This window comes from Symphalangus syndactylus, chromosome 14 (genome assembly GCF_028878055.3).
Source record: "Symphalangus syndactylus isolate Jambi chromosome 14, NHGRI_mSymSyn1-v2.1_pri, whole genome shotgun sequence".
NCBI classification, from domain to species: domain Eukaryota; kingdom Metazoa; phylum Chordata; class Mammalia; order Primates; family Hylobatidae; genus Symphalangus; species Symphalangus syndactylus.
This window is the reverse complement of record NC_072436.2, coordinates 54,447,649-54,455,224: the sequence shown is the minus strand read 5'-3', so window position 1 is coordinate 54,455,224 and position 7,576 is coordinate 54,447,649.

Sequence of the window (7,576 nt, the reverse complement as noted above, 5' to 3'; positions counted from 1 at the left end):
GGCTCCTTTTCCGCTAGCAGCACCACCTCAGGCCCTCACCTCCAGGTCCCCATTCCTGTCCCCTGTTGGGGTGATCAGACCCAACACCCGGTCGTGGGGGTGACAAAGTCCGGCAGAGTCAAAGGATTGAGAAAAAGACAGTTTGAGAGATAAAAGTGGAACACCAGGGGGCCATCGCCATCACGGAGGCTGCGAAGACCCTGAGCTCTGGGATGCCACGGTATTTATTGGTAATCCAACAAAGAAACAGGTGGTGAGAATGTGGAGGTCAAAAGGACACGTTGCATTAAGCACATGATGTACAGCTGTGATGGTTTAGCTTTTCTACAGAACATGTTCTGTTACTTAAGATAATGGGAATACAATCGATCTAGGAGCCTAGGAAGGCTAGAAGCAAGGAGCCAGCAAGTCTAGACACATTCCCGAGGACATTATTTCAGTCATGCAAGCCCTACCTCAGTTTCTCTCCCAACACTCAGCTTTTTCCCAACAGTCCCCTGCAAGGTGCTTGCAGGATCTTTTCTCTTGGTGGCTCTGACCAAGCCTTCACCCTCCTCCTGGGTTTCCAGCGCTCGCGCGGACTCCCCTCTGGGCCTCTGCATTCACCACTGCCGCTGCCTGGAAAGCTCCCCGTCCCCACTGGTGATGTCCTCTAGGAAAGCTCCCCGTCCCCTCCCGGGTGATGTCCCCTAGGAAAGCTCCCCGTCCGCCCCGGGTGATGTCTGCTAGGAAAGCTCCCCGTCCCCTCCCGGGTGATGTCCCCTAGGAAAGCTCCCCGTCCCCACTGGTGATGTCCTCTAGGAAAGCTCCCCGTCCCCTCCCGGGTGATGTCCCCTAGGAAAGCTCCCCGTCCCCTCCCGGGTGATGTCCGCTAGGAAAGCTCCCCGCCCAGGCTCCCTGGGTATGGAGGAGAGGGGCTGAGGGACGCAGTTTCTGATCACTGCTTGCACACCTCCTGTGATGGGCAGCTCATCCATTACCTGCGCAGCCTGGGCTGGTAAGTGAGTTACAATTCTTAGAAAGGTTTTCCAGCTGCTGACACCAACCTTGACCCCCATTCCCTTTACCATTCCAAGACCATACAGAGCACACCTCTTCTCCAAATATCTCACTCCTCCTCTATTGATCATGTGCCTATTCCAGACGTGTGTGTCATGAGGCACACAGACCCAGGGTGATAACCACTGGCATAGTGGCAGCCCACTGGGCCCTGGAGGTCCAGAGAAGCTCCTGAGGCAGCTGAGAGGGGCCAATCCGGTGGGCTTCCTGTAGGAGGGAACGCCTTAGCTGAGTTCTGAAGGGTGAGTGACATTTGGTTGGGGACCGTAAAGAAAGTATCCCAGGGAGCAGGAATAGTGTGTAGCGGGAGAGAATGTCCTTCTGGAAACAAAGAGAGGTTTTGGCGGGGCTGGAAGGCCGAGTTTGGAAATGGGAAGAAAACGCGTGGCCTGGTGCGGTGATCAAGATGGGAGGTGAGTAACATCCTCTTTGTTTCATATTTCCTGATTCCTTGGCCAGGAAGCAACTAACATCCCCATCTACCAGGTCCATGGCTTCCTAGCATTGGGTTTTACCATTTTAAAAATATTTTTTGAATTTTAGGAAAAATATCTTATTGTGTAAATTAAGACAAATTAGCATTTCTCTTGTGAGTGGAGAAGTTGAGCAGTGTTTTCAGATGTGTGCCAGCTTGACAGATGCCACCTCTTGCTGTGAACGTCTCGTGGTCTCACGCCCAGCATAGAGCTCGCCTTTTCTCAGGCCCCATCCTCTGCTCTGAGCAAAAGGCCAAGGGCGTGGCCTGCCCTGTGGCCACAAGGGTGAGGATGTGATGAATCAGTTTCCTGTTCTGCTTCCATTCACCTTTTGTCCCTTCAGGGTTTCAAATTTCTCTCTTCTCTGTTGGAGGCTGGGGTCCCATGTGCCTGTAGTTTTGTCCTTGTCTGAGGTATCTCTGAGCTCAAATTAGAGGGCTTTGAAGCCCCAGGAAGGTATTTGTGGGAGACAATTCTGATGTGCTGGGTGCCTCGAACACACAACTTCCTGTTTAATTCTCAAAACATCTGCCTGGGGTGGGGACTTTTAAGCCCATTTTACAGTTGAGGAAACCAAGGCTCTGAGGACTTGGTTTACAAACCCAACATGCCCACTATCCCATGGCCAGTATGTAAGAGGCAACTCTATTGGCAGCTTTTCTGGGCTTCATTTAACAAACTCCTCTGTAGACATTAAGGTTCTGTTTAATTCATGTTCTAGAGGAGAGAGGTTGTTAGCTCTCTATTTGAGGCGAAACTCTTTGTCCCACCCTGCCCAATCAAGGCATGGAAGCCCTGTTTCTCATCTAGGAAGGGGCTGTGGTGTTCAGCTCAGCACCAACCTTATACTTCAGGGAGACAGATGGGAAAGAAAAAAAGGGAGAAGAAAGCACGTACATCCATCCTCCTCAGAACCAAACTCCTGAGTTAGGCCTTGGTTCTGGCTCCATGGCTGCCACTAAAATCCCATGTGGCCTTGTTAAATCCCTCCCACCATCAGAGTGAACAGGCAACCTACAGAATGGGAGAAAATTTTTGCAACCTACTCATCTGACAAAGGGCTAATATCCAGAATCTACAATGAACTCAAACAAATTTACAAGAAAAAAACAACCCCATCAAAAAGTGGGCGAAGGATATGAACAGACACTTCTCAAAAGAAGACATTTATGCAGCCAAAAAACACATGAAAAAATGCTCATCATCACTGGCCATCAGAGAAATGCAAATCAAAACCACAATGAGATACCATCTCACACCAGTTAGAATGGCAATCATTAAAAAGTCAGGAAACAACAGGTGCTGGAGAGGATGTGGAGAAATAGGAACCCTTTTACACATGGTGGGAGTGTAAACTAGTTCAACCATTGTGGAAGTCAGTGTGGTGATTCCTCAGGGATGTAGAACTAGAAATACCATTTGACTCAGCCATCCCATTACTGGGTATATACCCAAAGGATTATAAATCATGCTGCTATAAAGACACATGCACACGTATGTTTATTGCGGCACTATTCACAATAGCAAAGACTTGGAACCAACCTAAATGTCCAACAATGATAGACTGGATTAAGAAAATGTGACACATATACACCATGGAATACTATGCAGCCATAAAAATGATGAGTTCATGTCCTTTTTAGGGACATGGATGAAGCTGGAAACCATCATTCTCAGCAAACTATTCCAAGGACAAAAAACCAAACACCGCATGTTCTCACTCATAGGTGGGAATTGAACAGTGAGAACACATGGACACAGGAAGGGGAACATCACACTCTTGGGACTGTTGTGGGGTGGGGGGAGGGGGGAGGGATAGCATTAGGAGATATACCTAATGCTAAATGACGAGTTAATGGGTGCAGCACACCAACATGGCACATGTATACATATGTAACAAACCTGCACGTTGTGCACATGTACCCTAAAACTTAAAGTATAATAATAATAAAATTAAAAAAAAATCCCTCCCACCTCTGGCTCTCTACTTTCATTTCTGTGGAGTTTTTATTCTAGCAATGATACTTTTCACATATGAGCTCCTGGTTCTTTCTTATATCTGCCTGCTTTTATCTCATAGCCTCCTGTTCTTTCTTTTCTTTGAGATAAAGTTTTGCTCTTGTTGCCCAGGCTGGAGTGTAATGGCGTGATCTTGGCTCACTGCAATCTCCACGTCCCAGGTTCAAGCGATTCTCCTGCCTCAGCCTCCCGAGTAGCTGGGATTACAGACACCCGCCACCATGCCCAGCTAATTTTTGTATTTTTAGTAGAGACAGGGTTTCACCATATTGGTCAGGCTGGTCTTGAACTCTTGGTCTCAGGTGATCCACCCACCTCGGCCTCCCAAAGTGTTGAGATTACAGGCATGAGCCACTGCACCCAGCCTCCCGTTCTTGTTTATGGCTGTTATTCCCTTCTTTATCTCTTTGAGTTTTTAATATATTTGTTGCAAAGTCCTTTTAAGGTTGCACTATTATTCTCTATTTCCTCAGATGTAAATTCTTCCAGTTGGGGAGTTTCTGGAAATTTCATGAAGTGGTTGTGAATCCATTGTCTCTTCAGAATATTTCTTGCATGTGTACCTGGTAAGGGCCGTATATGAGAGCCTGTGCTCTTGGCTTCATACATTAGGGGGCCCTGCATTGGCACTAGCCTCCTAATGGGTAGGTGGTGGGGGGCTTCAACCCTCATCTCTGGGCACCTCTGCAGTGGTCTCTTGTGTACCTGGTGTTTTCCTGTCATTGCTAAGTGTTTGAAGAATGGTTTCTATGTGTACTTGGTCTGCCATCTTGAATGAAAGTCCAATTTCACTATCTGTAAACATTTTACAGATGAGGCACTGGAAGTTCAGGGAGGTGGCCTGACTTGCCCCAGTGCACACAGCTAGGAGGGAGAATTTGAACCCAGCAAAACCCTATCCACTCCCCGCTCCTCGTCAGGCCCCAGCCCAGTGCTCCCCTCAGCTCTGACTCATTGCTGGCTCTGCGTTTCCTGGACACCTTCTTCCTCAGTGAGCTGGGAGGATGGCCTCTACCCTGTAGACACGCTAAACAAACTCAAAGTTTTGTCCTGGTGGAAGAAGTGAAAAAAACCAAAACTGGCAGTTTAGCTCGGTAAAATATGACAAGGCCCTGGACTCTGCAGTCTGGCTGTGAGACCTCAGGGAGGTTACTTAACCTTGGGGAGCTTCAGTCTTCTCATTTGTCACATGGTGATAATAATTGTATTTACCTTTCTGAGTAGTGATGTGAAGTGAAAAAATGCATTATTTTAGCCCTTAGTAGCTGCTTATTAAATATTACTTCCTTCCATGGAGGAAAGCAAACTGGGGATGGGGCCAGGGGAATGTGATAGCTGATCCATCAAATTCCTGAAAGGTTTCATGGGCCAGAGGGAGGAGAGCTTCTCCATGGTCTGAAAAAGAGAACAGAGAATAACAGGGAAGGATCCAGGGAAGGTGACACAGCTGCTAAGTCTGTTCATTGGGGTAAAGAATAATCCCTTCAACAAATGGTGCCTGGACAACTTGATTTCCACAACCAAAACAAACAAAAAGTCAGACCTCTACCTCACACATATAAAAAAACTAACTAAAATGGATCAATGACCTAAATATTAAATATAAGAGCCCAAACCATAAAACTCTTAAGAAAACAAAGGGGTAAATATTTTTGGATTTCGCAGTGGATTCTCAGGTATGACGCTCAAAGCACAAGCAATAAAAGAATAATAGATAAACTGAACTTGATCAATATGAAAATCTTTTTGTTTTTAATTTTTATTTTATTGTTTTTTTGAGACGGAGTCTCGCTCTGTCCCCCAGGCTGGACTGCAGTGGTACGATCTTGGCTCACTACAACCTATGCCTCCTGGGCTCAAGCAATCCTCCCGCCTCAGCCTCCTGAGTGGCTGGGATTGCAGGCGTCCATCACCATGACCAGCTAATTTTTGTATTGTTAGTAGAGATGGGGTTTCACCATGTTGGCCAGGCTGGTCTCAAACTCTTGACCTCAGGTGATCTGCCTGCCTTGGCCTCCCAAAGTGCTGGGATTACAGGCATGAGCCACTGTGCCTGGCCAAAAAACCTTTTAGTTTTTAAATTAAAGGACATCATCAAAGGATAGCCCAGAGAATGGGAAAAATGTTAGCAAATCATTTATCTGATAAGGATTTAATGTGTAGAATATATAAAGAATTCCTACAATCCAACAACAAAAAAATCCAACTCAATTAACTGGGCAAAAGACTCGAACAGACATTTCTCCACAGAAGCTATACAAATGGTTAACAAACACATGAAATGTGAACCTCACTTATCTTAAGAGAAATGAAAATAAAAACCACAGTGACAAGCCACACCTCACACCTCCTAGGATGGCCATGTACACACACACCGTAACAACGGCTGCTGAGGGTGTGGCGAAATTGGAACCCTCACACACTGCGGGTGGGGATATGAGATGGTGCAGCCTCTGTGGAAAGCGGTTTGTTGTTTTCCCACAAGGCTAAACATGAGCTGACCATCCAACCTGGCAGTTCCACTTTTAAGTATACACCCCAATGAATTGAAAACAAGGTCTCAGATAATAGTAAACCAATGTTCACTGCAGCATCATTCACGATAGCCAAAAGGTTGAAACAACCCAAATGTCCATCAAATGATGAATGGATAAACAAAATGAGGCATATACATTCCATGGAACATTATCCAGCTGAAACAAGAGGGAAACTCTGTTGCCTGCTACGACGTGGAGGAACCTGGAAAATATGCTGGTGAAAGAAGCCAGACACAAAAGGACAAACATTGTATGATTCCACTTACAGGAAATATCTAGAACAGGCAAATTCATAGAGATGGGAAGCAGATAGAGGTTACCAGGAGCTGGGGGGAGTAGGCAATGAGGAATCATCGATTGACGTTTACAGAGTTTCTGTTGGGGATGATGGAAAAGTTTCGGAAATAGATAGGGGTGATGGTTGCACAACACTGTGAATGTAATTGACACTGAGTTGTGCACCTAAAAAGTTAGAATGACAAATATTGTTAAATATGTTTTACTACAATTTTAAAAATAGCTTAAAAAAACCCACCACTGCCACAAAATATACAGTTACTCTCTGTAAGTCCAGTGAGGATTAAAATACAACAGAACGTCTCTTGCTCAAGCACAACCAATGTTGTCTGTGCCACAATTTATAGACCTGTGTTTTTAAGTTTTGGCTTCAGCAAGGAGGTGAGCAGAACTTTCAGGGGAGGTTAAGGGCTTGGCAGATTTTGCCGGTGACACACCCGGACAGGAGTGGCCTTGATCTTGGTTTTCCCAGCGTCCAGAGCTGGGAGCAATACATTTCTGTTGTTGATGAATTACCCAGTCTAAGGCATTTTGTTACAGTAGCACACACAGACTAAGCCACAAGAGCACCAGCAACAAAAGAAAACAATGGAGAAAGTGGACTTCATGAAATTGAAACTCTTTGTACAAGAAAAGGTATCAAGAAATTGAAAACAGAACTCACAGAATGGGTCGAGTACTTGCAAATCATATATTGGGTAAGAATCTAATATCCAACATATATAAAGACCTTTGTATAAATCAACAATAAAAAGACAGTCTAAGTAAAAAATGGACAAAGGATTTGAACAAACGTTTCTTTAAGACATACCAATGACTCATTAATGAGCACATGAAAAGATTCTCAACATTATTAATTATTAGGGAAATGCAAATGAGATAGCACTTCCAAAAGAAAAAAAATGGTAAAGGAAAAATGGGCAAAAACAACTGTGGGAGAGGATGTGGAGAAGTCAGATCACTCATGCATTGCTGGTGGGGATGTTACAAAGTGCAGCTGCTTTGTAAAATAGTTTGGCAGTTCTTTAAAAATTTAAACATAGATTAACCATCTGACCCAGAAATTCTACTCCTGGGTAATACTCAAGAGAATGGAAAACATATGTTCACACAAAAACTGGTACACGAATGCATTGTGTATACAGTGGCATTATTCATAGCAGCCAAAAAGTGGAAGTAACTCAAATG